The 15,221-nt window shown below is 44.0% G+C and overlaps 1 long non-coding RNA gene across 2 annotated transcripts in view; it reads left to right on the forward strand.

Annotated features, from left to right (window-relative positions):
* Window positions 1-9,233, forward strand: part of LOC135297244 (uncharacterized) — a 69,161-nt gene extending 59,928 nt beyond the window's left edge. For both annotated transcript variants that reach the window (XR_010359282.1, XR_010359283.1), the window contains one exon: window positions 6,008-9,233. This is a non-coding gene — a long non-coding RNA (uncharacterized LOC135297244). The remainder of the gene's footprint in view (window positions 1-6,007) is intronic.
* The last annotated feature ends 5,988 nt before the right edge of the window (window positions 9,234-15,221 follow it).

Below are 15,221 nucleotides of genomic sequence, written 5' to 3' on the forward strand. Positions count from 1 at the left end.
CTCAAAGCCCCATCCAATCTGGCCTTGAACACTGCCAGGGATGAAACATCCAGAACTTGTTCCAGTGCCTCATGCATTTATGAACATCTCTCAGAAAATCCAGTAATGAAAATTTTCCAAAATTATTCTGTCCTCAGGGTTTTATCAGTGCGAAGAAGAAAAAAGAAAATTGGTAGGAATTGCCCTCAGTTTCTAACAGTCTAAACTGCTTATGTCAATGGATGCATTAATATAACCCCTTGTCTGGGGCAAGAAGGTATATTTGAAACATCTCCCTTCCCCCAGAGATGGTTTAGGCACAGAACCAAAACACCTCAGTGTGTGTGCTGATGGCCAGGCACAATTCCACCCTGGGTCTAAGTGCAGATGCCCCACCTAGCCTTGACTGCCAAGGAACTGGAGGCACTGTGATGTGCTCTGTCAGCTGCTTGGCACATGTGTCCATGCTGGGACATGATGGGAGGCTGCAGCAGTCCCCATCACCCCCCTTTCCTGCAAAGGACAGTGGAATCTAGCTAGCAATGTCCAGTTTTGCATGGGGGAAGATGGCCTGCCTCTTCCTTCTCCCCAGAAGCTCCCCTTTTAAGTGCAGATATGAGACAGGGGCATATGTCACCCCCAGCAGAGACTCTCTCGCACAAAAGTCATGGCACAAATGCAAAAGTTTTATTATTTTTCGTGGGCTGACCCTCTTTAAGGCAGCTGAGGGGTTTTTTTTTAAACTGTGCACATTCAGGCCAGTAACTTCAGCACATCACTTCAGGGAGACCTGAATGCACCATGCCCCAGAGCTGCCTTGCTTTTGACCATGTTTTCCTTGCTGTGAGAGATGCTTTCCTGCAAGAGGAGCTTCAAAAAACATGTTCCCCTGTCTCTGAAGCAGTCAAATATAGGGACAGGAGGGGAGAGCTTTCTTTCTAGCCTATATGTGAAGATATTAAGCAGAGGGCTGGTCCCCTGCTGCCAGACCCACATGACTGTCCTCTTAGACTTTTTTCAATCTGTTAGACAGCTGCCATCCAACTCAGACCCCAAATATTTATCTTACTTCTGAGGTGTCATCCTCAAAGCAATCTGTTTTACTGACAAGAGCACTAGGGAAAACAGCCCCACACTGACATCAGACACCAAACTCTCCCACCCCAGCAAGCCAGCAACAGCATTTGACCTTTGAAGATTTGTTGCTTTTCTTCTTCGTAGCTGGAGACTTGGAGAAAGGTGTGAGTAGTGAAAGGGGGGCAGGGGAGTGGTGCTAGAGCTCAGCTCAGCTGGCTGCTCTGTGGAGCTGCTTTTATTTAGGAGCCCTGAAGTGCATTCCTGCCCTCTCTGGTGTGGGAATGTCCACCTGCCTTTGTAAATAGCTGAAGGAACAGTAAATATTTTTATTTGCTTTTTTTTTTTTTTTTTTTTTTTTTTTTTTTTTTTTTTTTTTTTTTTGCTAAGAATATGAAAAAATCTAGATTGTTGTTTGCTTCTTAAGAGGGTGTTGGAGAAGGGACCATGTGGAAGTCAAATATAAAAACCATTAATTTCCAAAAGGGAAAACTGAGCTTAAACATCATATTGTACCAACAAGAGGTGGCTTGTATGGTATGGAAGAGAGGTAGAGGGGCAAAGGAGGTGAAGGCTGTCTCACACAGATCACTCAGATCACCATTATCTCCAGTTAAGCACCTGACACCGTGTGCAGAGAAGGAAATGACCACACATAGAGGAGAAGGGAGCACCTCTGAAACACACAGCTGATCTGAGAGAATGGACAGTGTCCACCCCAATGGCTGGCACTGCCACTGTTGCCTTCATACAGCAGCGACACCAAGCTGGGCACTGCCCAGCTCTTTCCAGAACACTCCTGAATTTCATCACAGAACTACAGCCTCCAGACCAGCCTGACCATTTTGAGTATTGAATTTCAGGTGAAGGCTTAGTAATGCTTCCCATTTCTGACTCTGTTTCCTGATAAGTTTATGTTGCCTCTTCCTCCATTCCTTCCCCACATCCCTCTTTGCAGTGTTGGGAGGGTGCTACTATGGGTGGAGAGCTTTTGAAAGCTCCTTGGTGTTGCTATTCCTACCTGCTGAAGGAGGTAGAGAGGAAAATCCCAAGAGAAAATTATTTCTGAGGCCACAAGAAGCAGCATATCCTTGTTGGCTCCCCAGCCACAGCAATGAAACATACCTGGGAGCACAGGACATGTTTATTACCCACTATGTGCACCATCTGGGAGATTTGTTCATGCCAAAACAAAAAGTGGGGTCAGGCCCAAGAGAATGGGAGCTGTGACCTATGGATGCATGCCCAGCTTCTGGGATTAAAGGATTCTTGTCCTCAGCAACTCTGAGCAAAGACTTCTCAAAGGCAGAGACAGGTGAGGCACTAAAGCAGCCAACCTCCATAGCGACTGGTTCAGTTTGGCTGACCCTGCAGGGAGTTTAAGGAGTCTCCTATCCAAATGTGCCAGGACAAAGGACCTGGGTTGGCTTGACCCTTGGTTGGAGTTGACTGTTGACTGGTTCTCGTGAAGAGACTATTTTAATTTTTATAATGCTATAAATGTACATGATGCAATGCTATTTAAAAACATGGTTGAAGTTTCACAGTTTGAAGCAAAGGTTTCCAGGAACAGATCCCTGTTGTACAAGTGCTGATCCTCAAGGCCCAAAGCGAGTATGGCCTGGGCTGTGCCTGACAGCTTCCCAGGAGGGAAGGTTGCACTTCGTAAGTAATACCCATGATTTCTAAAGGAGCATTTGTTTGAGGACCAGCTGTACTGTGAATTAAAGTTGGAAAGAAGCAATATAGCAGCTGCAGTCTTGTGAAAGCAGTGCAGGCAAATAGTGTTAAGCGAGGTTATAGACCCAAGTTCTGGCTTACTGGTTCAGTGGTGGCCCCCTGGAGGTGTGAGAAGCCCAGGCACCTAGCAACCCCCACAGTCCTACATATCCTTGGCTAGGTAAAGGGGCCTCATCAGCTCGTTTTTCTGCTGGTTTTTTTTTTCACATTTCAAGAGCACCAAAGACTATGTTAAATAGTACAATCCCCTGGTAGTAAAACTTACTGTATCTCACTAATGGTGCTTAACCATAATGAAAATTGGTCATTTGTTCCTCTTGATTTTCTTTTGCTTTGCAGTTTTGCTCTAGTTTATGATGTTTCTTTGCCTCTAGCTACCTAATTTATGCAATTCTGTCTTAAGAAAGACTTTGTCAAAAGTTCTGTAGGAATCCAGTAGCCTGTAGCAACCAGCTCTCCGTTGCCTTTTTATCCAAAGTCCAATCAAACAATGAAACATGATTTTCCTGTGTTGAAAATTTGCTTGTTAGACCTTAACGTATCTCAATCAGTGGCACTGTAATTATGTTTTAAATTTTCATTACAAAAGTTGTTTATCAGAGTAAGATGTATTGATTTGCATGGAATGAGTAATCCTAGTGTTTCTGAAAATGGTAGACTTGGTGTTTCCTGTCTTTCAGCAAACTAATTTTATTAAGAGATTATGTATTTTCCTCCAAAATTTCTTTCTTAGGTGCCTTCAGAATTTTTTAATCTGGGCCATCAGAGAGTGGTGATTTACAGCTCTTTAATGTAGTGCATTTATTCTAACAATTTTTCTTTTGACACATCAGTTCCTGACAGTGCCTCATCTTTACGTGCAGGTTGTTAGACTCACATATAATTAAGCTTGTCCAGCACTTCCCATCATAAGGTCTTACTTTTCAATATGTAAGACTGTTTCTGGGCAGAGATTTTTCATGGTTACTCACTCTTCCTTTTTGGGATACATATATTTGTTACATCCAAAATGATGTAACAGTTTGCAAGAACGAAGCCAGAAAATAATTATGCCTTTGTGCACATTAAGAAATAAAGGTGACCTTTTCCTTTAAAAGTTCTGTGTCCAGCATGCTGTGGAAACAAGACCTGAAATTGAGCACTTGGGTAGCCTCTGAGTCAGGAATGGCCCCTTTGTGAACCTGCCTCAAATGTGGTCCCCCAAAAACTACGATTTGCACATGTCTACTGGGAATTACTTGGACTGTAGAAGCATCATTTCCCCAAGAGTCCTTCTGTCCTGAGCCTGTTTGGTGCCTCAAGCTGTGCAGAATTTGCTGTTCAAGGTCTGTAGCCTGCTTTTAGTGGCTGCTGGGGCAGCAGATTTTCACAGGAGTCTGGTGAGGTTTGGAACTTCATCTGGTTAAGAGAAAGAGAGAGGGAGGGAAGCCAGGCTGGGATCTGGAGAAGGGTGAAAGACTGAGACACAACGAGCAAAGGGACTGGGCCTGGAAAATTATCTGTGTGAGGGAAGTGAGATCAAGGGGTCAGACTGGGACTGAGATTACAGAGGCTGAGACAGTGTCTAGGGGACTGTGTGCTCTCCCCCTCCTGGCCACCAGTGTGGCATTCGACTTGCACAGCTTTGCAGACTCTATTTCTGTTTACAGCCATTGGCACTCCTAGGGAACATTTCGACTGACCTATATTAAGTGCCTGCTTAGGATGAATCATGCCCCAGGACTGCTGTGTTTTCTCTGCCTTGACAACAAAAGGCTCACCAGATGATGACACCTCTGCATCTGATCAGATGGGGCCCAGGCTCACAGCCTGTGGGGGGACATCAGCTGCTGAGACCTCCAGGTGATTTAAACCTTCCCAGGCTAATGGAAGTTGGGGATCTGCCTGTATTGCAGAGCACTGGTCCCAGGCTGGCACGAAAACCCTCTGCAGGGTGTCTCTCCATGTCACATCCCAACCTCTGCAGCCCCTGGATGCAGTGCTGACTCCTTGCTCCTTCCCCTGGGGTTGATGGGGACAGGAGGGGTAAGGGTTGTATGGGAGGCCAGTCCTCAGTGACCAAGGTTGTGTGGGTGGGGAGATAATAGAGGGACCCTACAGAGACAGCAGCAACCCTTGGAAAGGAGTTGAAGAGGATGGAGGGGAGCAGAGACAAATGTGACAGGATGTCTTGGAGGCACTGATGGGAAAGAGCAGCAAGACTTGGTGTTGTGCCTGTAGAGGGGCTCTGGACTGGAACACCAGCAAGGGAGGGGAACATGACTGGGAGCACAGGGACTGAGAAAGCAGAAAGGGGCACAGGAGATGAGGAACCCAACCGTGAAGGCAGCAGAGCAAACACCAAGGAGAAAGGAAATACTGAAATGCTATTTATTAAGTTTGTGCTGCCTACCTTGTGCAGTGAATGAAACAGGGCCCTGCGGGGAAAACACTGTGTAGCCACATAGTTAATGCATAAGGGAGCAAACTAATGGTTGCCTGAAGATCCCTGCCTTTTCCTAATTTTTCAGTGTTTGACTTTGTACTGTCATTTTAATAAGTTTTGTTATGTGTCAGATGTACATACTCTGCTATAATGTTTCTGGAATGAGTGATGTGCATCCTCATTTTCACCCTGTAGCATCTCACAATGTTTCTCTGTTAAATGCTTGGCCCAAAAAGCAGCTTGCCCCTCCAGCCTTTTCCTGCTTTCCTACTAGCAGGTATGAGCTTGAAGGAAAATACAGACCTTCAATGCTGCTGCCTAAAGGCAGGAACATTGCCCACTGAATTTCACTGTCATTTAATGCCTTATCCTGGATGCAAATGCTCACGTGGTTTACAGAGTGTACACTAGAGCAATAAAAAACAGGCAAGGAAATCAAAGATGTATTTCTGTTCTGTTTTTGTGTTACTGGTTGTGTTTAATGCAGTGCACTTAAAGTGCCTCTAGAATACATTAGAGTGGTTTTGATGGTAAATTTAACTGCCAAACTATTGCCTGCCTCACTGGGATTCCTTTCCATCTTCAAATCCATATACTCCATGTCTCACTTCACTAATGGGAGAAGGGTGACATGTGCTGCCAGCCTAGCAAGAGCAAAGCCTGAGGAGTTTGGAATTGTTCCTGGGTTGTTCAATATCACCCAGGAGACAAGGCTCATGCCTGTGCAACGAACATCGCCAGGTTAACGCAGAAGAACTGACACTGACCTATTATTTTCTTCCTTGGCAGATCTCTCTGAATCACACGGCACAGAGGTGAACCTGGTGATTTGAGAATTAGCGGCTGTGATACCAAGCATGGCTGACCAGAAATGGAGATAAGAGGCTGTCAATACCTGTTCTTCCCTTCATGCACATAGAAAGCCTGTGATGAATGTTTTAGATTCACTGACTGTGGTCCAGGGGCCACCATTTTGAGGGAAGTTCCAAGGCTAGGGTTTAACCCTCAGTCCAGGTTTTTCTTGCCCAATAAATAACCCAGACCAATAGAAACGTAACACAGCAATTCATTAAAAACTTCCCATGAAAGAAATGTTCTTAAAAACAAGGAAAAATCCCCTTTTGGAACTTGCAACACAAATGTAACTCTGTTAGTGCACAAAATTCAGAGTAAACCTGATTAGAAACTGAAGTGAAAGCCAGACGTCTGTTTCCATTGTCCATCAGAGAGAAATGCCAAGGGACAAGGAAACAGCAGAATGTAAAAAGCAAATTGGATTATAAAAAGCCTTGTAAGGATAAGCTTTTGTGGGATCGTCTACAAATCTGAGTACACAGTGTTTAGCATGCCAGCATCCATTCAGGTTAATTAGACTGGAGTCCTGTGCCACAAGCTGTGTGAATAATCTAAAATCACAACAAATGAGTGAGTAGTATCCACACGTCATAGGAGAAAAAATACAAATGTGAGTGCAATGGGGCTGGTAAGGTTTGCACCTTCACAGAAAAGAAGGATGATATCTGAATGCAATGGTCACTTGATTTTGCAGGAAATGTTTCTCACATGTACAGCACTTTTAGGAGTCCCAGAGACCAACCTTTCAGGCTGTACTGGTCACTTTTTGCCTTTATTATTAACAGATGCATTAGGAATTGCAATGGAGAACTGTTCTGCCTGGGTAAAACATCTGTGAGTGGCAGGGAGAGCCTGTCTATGGCCATGCAGAAAGGAGGGTGTAATGCAATGCCTCTCTAAGTGCCAGAGAGAGCTGAGCAGTGGCAGGACTGGATACCAGGTCTTGAGGGACTCTGCCGGGCTGCCCAGAGATCTGAGGTGGTGGACTGGGTCTGCCACAGTAGAGGGGGAAGTCACATAACCCAAGGATCTTCAGAAGCAATTGTATTTTAGTTAGCAATGAGGAAAGGAATAATGTTTAAAGAAGTTACTGCCTTCATACAGTAAATAGAGTTTTAATCATCTTGGAAGTAAGGTGGACAGAAGGACTGGATAGCTCAAGGAAATGGTCTGAACTGAGTCAAGCTCAGCAATGATTAAAAGCTGCTACCACTTACAGCAGTTCAGGGGATATTTGAGATGAGCCGATAGATTTCACAGGAAATTCACCACAGGCATTCACATCTTTGCAGCACCACCTAATTGGCTCCCATGTTGGCAGTCTCAGCAGTGATGCCTTAGTTTAAAGGGGTTGTGGGGAGTAAATCCACTGCTCTGGGTGGGGAACAACCTGGGGTGCTCTGGCAAAACAGGGCATGGAGGCATAGGTAAGCTTGTCATGCCACTGGCTTTTTTTTTATTGCTTTGAGGAGAAATAAAAGCTCCCAGCAATTCCAGCCATCAGCCCAGTACTGCTCAGAGAACTGAGATCTTTCCAATAAAGCAAGCCAACAGCAAGGCAAGAATTTGTAGCCCTGTTCCTCTAATTGCAAGGCTCTTCCCCAGCCCCATTAATTTCCTGTGAAACGGAGAAGTTTAGTCAGCATTAAATCTGGGAATGTTGCCTTCCACTGGGGCTCTCTGTTACACAGCAGACAGGCTTACATTTTTGCTGTGACAAATATTTTATTGACATTGATACAATATATACATTGCAAAAGAACATTCAGGATAAAGTATTTCTCTGTTTCAGTGGGGAGACATGTTTCGTATACAGATGGCTGGAATAAATCTGGCCTCACAATTAAAATCTGTTTAGAGTTTGTAGTGAAGTGACTGATGGATTTGGCTCAGTGCTCCATCAATCCCCCCTCCCCATGTCTCTCGGTAGAACAACATTGATGGCAGGTCATAAATAGCCATTTGTACAAAGTGCAGGAACTCTTTAAGTATCATTTTATAGCTGGTATATATATTCCAAGTGGCTGGCAAAATGCAAAATGGTTGGGGTCTTTAAGTAGCAAAGGCAACAGACCGTGGGTGGACAGCAATACCTTTCTATTTGTATACCAAGGGTGCCTATTTGAACCTTATATTTGTGCCCACTGTGGGAATGAGGATGTTGTTAATATTCTGGTAAATTCTTTATTTGCTGCATACACAAAATTCAGGTCCTTTTCTAAAGAGAGAGAGGTACTAAACAGGGTTTTCCTGTCCACATTGAGGCCTGTCTAAGTATACGATTGTTAAATCTCCCCAACACTTCAGATTAATGCAGATTTTCATTTTGCTTTTTGTCCTATATTCTTGCATAATTTTAGTGGACACCACAAACAGCCACTTTTTTTCTTCTCCACAAGTTTTTTGTCTCAAGGCTGGAGGAAAATCAGGCCCTGTTGGAAGGTTCTACCAATTGTGAATTATTTCAGTGGTGCTTAACACTGTGATGGAAGGGTCCAGTTGATCATCAAACAATGTGAAAACTAAAAGCTGTATAAAAATGTAAAATACTAAGGTAAAAGCTCTCTGCAGTAATGGTAGCCACATGTCATGGATGGGGGGTGGTAGCAGAGGCATGGAGCAGAACCGTGATGCAGCCTCTCGTCTCACCAAGCACAGGAGCATCTTGAGCAGCCCTGAGCAGGGAGAGTTGGCCTGGGCACCTCCCTTGCTGCAGCAGGACTGCTGTGTGTTCTCACAGGTGCCCCTCTAATTATCCTGTTCCTAAAGGCAATCTTAGGCAGGAAGGCATCTTGGCAGTGCCCCCGTAGCATGGCAACTTCAAACCCAGGACCACGGGCTACTGCTGTACTAAAGATGGGTGCTAGCAGTGCGTGTGTCTCCCCTGGTGGGACACGAGCCAGGTTCCTGAGCTGAACATCTTCTGTCCTGCTGTACAGAGACCATGGAGAGTGCCCTCAGCTGCCAGAGAGAAGCCTGCAACAGAGGAGGTCGAGTACTCTGGAAACCTCTCCTTCCAGAGTTCGCTGTGCAGTGGCAATGTTCACATGGATAGGAAATGTCCTTGCACTCACCCGAGATGTGAAGTCAAGAGTAAACTTGTGGTGATCAGAGCCTGAACAGAAGGGAAGGAGCTTTTCAAAAGTACCTATGAAGGAAGAGGGCTGTAGGTACCAGCATCTTCTGTTTCCAGCATGATAGAGGAAAGGAGAGCTTCAGAAGGAGGTTGTGGTTTGGATCTCATGGCTTTGGTGAGGCAATGATCTTCTGTAGAACACCCCCTCACTCACTAACTCCTCCATGCTTCTTCATGGAAACTTATGGGTTCAGCTCACAAGCTCATTGCTTCCAGGCACATTGTTTCTGCATTTGCCCCAAAAGCCAACAGTGACCTTAACAGGTTCCCCATTGGGTAACTACTGAAGGGTCTGAGGTAAGAGAAAACCTCAGGGAAGTTATGAAGATTTTCATGGCTTATAAAGTAGTAATGATATTCCAATCATTTGTAGTTAAGAGACAGAAATTAAAAATACTAAATTAAAAAGGGAGGAAAACATCCTTTTCCTGGAGGAGAAGGAGTCCTGCCATTTATTAATTTTCTGTAACAGTGAGTATTATTTTCTTTGAGGCAGAGAGAGAAATTTTCTTCCCTGACCTGTTATGGCCTGACAACAGCAGCAAAACTTAGCTGAGGAATAAACAAGGAATTACTTATTTGTTCTTGATTCAATTAATTCCTGGCTTGGAATTTCAGTGCAGAAATCAGGCTATTTTCACATGTCCATTGTAGTAAAATGGTGTCAGGCTGAGCCATTCCTGGCAGTACCTCATGCCTGAAAATTAGGAGGAACCACTATATTTGGAAATAGACAGAATCCTGTTATGGCACTGCAAAATACATTCCGCTTACAACAGGATGCAGAAGACTCCAACAGTCAAAAGCCTGGGAAACCTGATGCCAGGAAAACCCATCTGCTTTCCTAGGATTCCAGTCCAAGGCATAATCATGGCTGAGGTTAAAAACATATCTGCAGAAAAACATGGAAACTGAGTTTTAGGTCCTGTCACTTTTAATAATTGTAGCCAAGCTCAGCTGCTCAGAAACACCCTGAAATCTGTCTCCAACAATTGCATCTCTTTTTAATTTGAATATTTTTATTTTAAAAGGATCACTCTTTTCATTGGTAGATGAACAATTCAAACACAGATGTGGGTAACCTCTTCCTTACACACCTTGTTACAGAGAAGGCTTTAGGGATGATACCCATGTGTGCAAATGTCTGCTGGCAAATACCTTTCTCGTATGAGGAGGAGGATGGTGAGCAGAGGGCTCCATTGCTCCAGTGATGGCTTTCAATTACAGGTGCTTTTGCACCAAGAACCTGGATTTACGGTTTTTCCTTGATGTGAGAGTGAAAATCAGATTGCTGGTTTTTTATCCTACCAGAGTCAGCTGCATTTTAGTGAGAGGAAGAAGTAGGGAAAAAGAAGGCGGGTCATGAAGGGACCAAGTATGAGGAAAGACTCGTATAAGGACAGGCTGGGAAGCCTTCCAAGCAAAAGTACAGATGTATAGGATGCACACTCACCTGCTGCTTTGGTTAACAGACAGAAAGCACTTAGTCAGATGCTGGTCACCTTTAATTCTGCTCCCAAAGCATAGAGCAAAGAAAAGGCTATGTGACACTGACCTGAGCACTTCCAGCTATTGTAGTGAGCTGTCTTAATGAGACCTGGTAGCAAAATGGTCTCAAACACTAGAAGTTTTGGAAGTTCACATAAAAAACAAGCATTCTAAACAGCCCCTTAGGTTCATCTTAGCTAAAAAAAAAAAAAAAAACAAAACAAAAAAAAAAACCAACAAAAAAACCCCCAACACATTAAAAATGCTGGCAACTCTGGATCTGTGCGTTCTGGATGGGTCACTTGTCCATTGCTATCACTGAGGTAGCCAAACCCATCTTAGAAACAGTGGCAAATTTGGGCCAAAAAGGCTTTGGACAGTATTTGCCACTAGGTATGTTGCTTCATTTTTTTTCAGCTGATAGACACTGCAGGGACCAGGGCAAGGCTCACAATGTTGCTGCTGCTGCTGTTCCTTTCAGGCTATTAGCATGAACAGCAACAGCCATTTCATGCTGATGCCACAAGATTTTCAGCCATCTGTAGCATTTAAGCCTTTCTCAATCCACTATGAAAAATAGCTCAGGGAAGACAGGTAGGGGAACAAATCCTTCGGCTCATCATAACAGCTAGGAAAAGGTGATAAGGCTTGGAAGGAAGGACTGCAAATGCTCATCTCTCCTGTAATGCTTCACTTCTACTAACCCACTGGGGCAGAAATCCAACTGAAAGCCCCTCTAACATCCACAGTTGTTAGTAAAAAGGTCATCTTTCCATCTTGTCAATTCCCAAGAGACAGAGCTCCAAGGGATGAAGGACCCTTTATTTTGTGTACTTGGGTTGAGGAGGAAATGACTCTATTTCCATTTTTATGGATTCCCTACTCATAGTGCTCTTTGTGACAGGGCAATAAACCACCATTACCTGGGATTATAGATTTGTAAGATAAAGAAATATTGATTTTCAGTTGCAGAAAACGTTTGTGTTTGGGGGTAACAATTAACTGCCCACTCACCATGTCTCCCTGGATGCAGGTAACAGGATAGAACTGCTTCTAGCGTGGAGCATATCGTGTTTACTCATGTCTTGCTCCTCACCTGGGAGTACCAAACCCTTGATTTCATCGATCTCAGTCCTTGCTTGGCTAAGCACTTTTAGCTTTCATCCTCTAAGTTTTTGCTGCAGAAGATATAAATCAAGGAATTCAGTGAGCCAACAGAGATGGAAAGCTTGACAATGACAGCTGTTAGACTGTAAGGTGAAAGTTGATGGTCAGGGCACTGTTAAAGCAGAAATGACTCAGGTAAATCCTCTCTGTATGAATGCTAATTGGAGTGAATAATTAGCTGGATTAACTTTCAGACAGCAAAGGCAGGTTATTCTGTGGGAACCTGGCTGGTATGCCTAGTCATGAATGGAGTTTGGGAGATGGCTGTCCAGAAGCCCTGAGGACATCCTCATCAGTGTACAAGAAAGTGATTTGATGAGTTGACTCTGTCATTAGGGCTCCTGCAAAACTGGGGGTTGAAGTCTCTGCTGTACTGGTACTCTGGATTTTCCTCAGATTGTGCGTTTGTTCTTTCTCTAAATAAGATTTTTGCTCTTGAAGAGCTAATGTCAAGGGCCAGAACTTTAACTTTATGATCACTAGGATTGCAGTAAAAAACTGGCTTCTTTTGGAGGTGCAGATTCACCACCAGAAGGAGGAAGAGGGCCTGGTGCCAGGCAAGCACTGGCCGGCAGCAATAGTTTCCTCCTTTTAGCAAAAGATCCCAGAAGGTGTGACGTGAGGAGCTTTTGTCTGGCCTCCAGGGCTGAAATTCTGGCCAGTCTCTCAACACTTGATATTACACATGGTCAGAAAACATCGCTGAAAATGTAGGAAATCTTGCTTTTTATTACCCTGCTGTTTTTGGTAACAACTGTGCAGTAGCCCTGGACAGAGACATGTGGTTTACAGTAGAAAATCCATCTAAATAGATTTTTCTTTTTTCCATGATTATTTATCATATTTGTCCTTTTTTTTAGCAGCACAACCATCAGTTGTAAGCAATGTAAAGGAGCAGGTAGTAAAGTGCCAAGTGCTATGCTCTTGTCTTGCCAGCATCAGGACTGCTAATGGGACCATCTGGCTCCAGGGCCCTGTTTATTGCACTAGACACCAAGGGACACCTCGGGATGAAGGTTAAAATCCCCAGTAATGGACAAGTGTGAAACAGCAGGGCTGAGGAAGGATGGTGGCATTCCTGCCCCAAGCCCTCCAGGCTCAGGGGTGTGATATTACAGAAGAAGTCACTGATCTGTTCTCCCCTTCTGCCCTTCAAAGACTTCCACACAGCATCTCTAAAGGTTGATATCATCCACAATTCTGGTAGTTTATCATTCAGACACTGCACATTGCCGTTAGAAATCCCAAGGCAAGGTATCTCAAAACAAGCCAATTTTTTCCACCTTCTACTGCTCATTTAGTAGTTCTTCTATCCCAATTTTAAAAGGTCACATGATCCTTCTGCTTCTTCTCCACCATTGTCCAATTCTTCAGTGAGGAGCTCTCTTCCATTCATCCACACTTTACTGGTCAGCTGACAAGCTTCATGGCTCCCAAGTCTTAGCTCCATGGCTCACCAGATTACAGGAAACCATCTCTGCTGCCCTCATACCTGTCTGTTTCCCCTAGGAAACTAACTGCATTTCTAGGAGTCTGCTTTTTATGCAAGAAGATAAGGAGAAAAGAAGGAAAGAAGGAAAGAAAGAGAGAAAGAGAGAAAGAAGGAAAGAAAGAGAAAAAGAAAGAGAGAAAGAAAGAGAGAAAGAGAGAAAGAGAGAAAGAACCTCAGTCTGTGTGTGACAGAAAGGCTAGTGGTACTTTTCAGGGCTACAATACCAAAAACAAAAGAAAGAAATTAGATCCATATTTGTTTGTTGTTTATTTTTTCCAGAGTTTTTTCCAAGTCTCTTGGGAGACTTCCTGTAGATATGGCATTATCCTGGTGACCTCTGGATTTTGGTGTCTTTAACACCTGTTGTTCTTAGAGCTCTTCTGCTTTCTTGTGTGTCCACACCTAGACTTTCCTACTCATCCTCCAGTCAGGCCAGTCTTACTGCCACAGTTCTCTACACTGCAGCCACTGCACCATTTTCCCCCCAGCATCACCGGGGCCATGTCCTGTTATTCATGTCCTGGAGCAACCTCAGCCAGTAGCACAGCACTTTCTACCACTTCAGTCTGTGGCTTACAGGCATTCCTGGAGATGCATTCTTGCTACTGCCTGTCCCGATTCTCTGCTGCTCAGCCCTGAATCTTTCTAGAGTAGCGATTGCCACCATGATGGTTTATCTGGTGTCCATTAGCAGTGGTTGAGATGAGACCTGGCTCTGGCCAGGACCCATGTATGCAGAAGCAAAAGACATTAACCTCTCCTGGCCACGAGCTGACTCTCATTGCAGGCTTGGTTAGAGTTGCTACAATGTCAAGAGGTGAACTGTCAGTTTGCTTCCCAGCTTCCTCTTGATCCCCAGCTGCAATTTGCTGTTTGTTCAGAAGGACAGAAGGAACCAATAAACAGACTGATATGAGAAGAGGCAAAACCCCAAAACACTATAAAGCCTGCCTGAAAATAAAATTGTGGGTAATTAAATTGGACTCTGGGAGAAACACTGAGACCCAAGATGAAAAAAGTAAAACCAACTGAAAACAAAGGTAGAAGACTGCAGGAAACATTTAGATAATAGGGGGAAAAAAACTCCACACAAACCAAAATGAACCCTGGAAGCTGGAAAGGAAGGGAGAGTGCAAACTCTTTGATTCTGAAGATGCTTCTGAAGATAAGGTTTATATTTGCTGTGCTTGTAAGGTCACTTCCCAGCTTTCTTTCTAAGTGTTCAGTTTTGTCCATTGATCTTTCTCTGTGGAACATCAGTTGCGAGACCAAGAGGAACATTTGATCATAGTTGTGGTGTTGGTAGTACAAGCATAAGAGACAGAGTATCTCCAGGAAGTTTGGGAGAATTGCACTGGCTTTACATCCTTACAAGTAAGAGTAAAATCTTGCAGATGGAGACTTCATACAACAAATGGTTCCATCTGTGAGTCAGATGCTAGGCAGCAGGCAGGTGTGACATACATCTGAGCAGTGGCAGACAGCCAGTCTTTAGGGGGAGAGGGTTTATCTGCCAACAAGGGAAGAGAGAAGACCAGAGTTCATTTTAGAGATCTAAGAAATTTCTGGGAATGGGGATGAGCTGGGGTAAGCCCCAAAAGAGAGAAAGAGGAAGACTTGAAAAAAGTTAGTCCGGGAAATCTGGGTGGGAGAATACTGAGAGAAACTAATTCTAGAAAAACAACATTTTTATGATATTTTATTTACCCTTAACTGACATCCCAAAAATCTATTGGAAAGCACCTTGTTGTGACATCTCTCATGCAGTATCACATGAATGCACTTGTGTTTCAAAACTGGGCTGAGTTATAACTAGGTCTAGACTTGCACCAAGCTGAAGGATATTTAGCTGATTTAGCTGCAGA

Source organism: Passer domesticus, chromosome 3 (assembly GCF_036417665.1).
Source record: "Passer domesticus isolate bPasDom1 chromosome 3, bPasDom1.hap1, whole genome shotgun sequence".
Lineage (NCBI taxonomy): Eukaryota > Metazoa > Chordata > Aves > Passeriformes > Passeridae > Passer > Passer domesticus.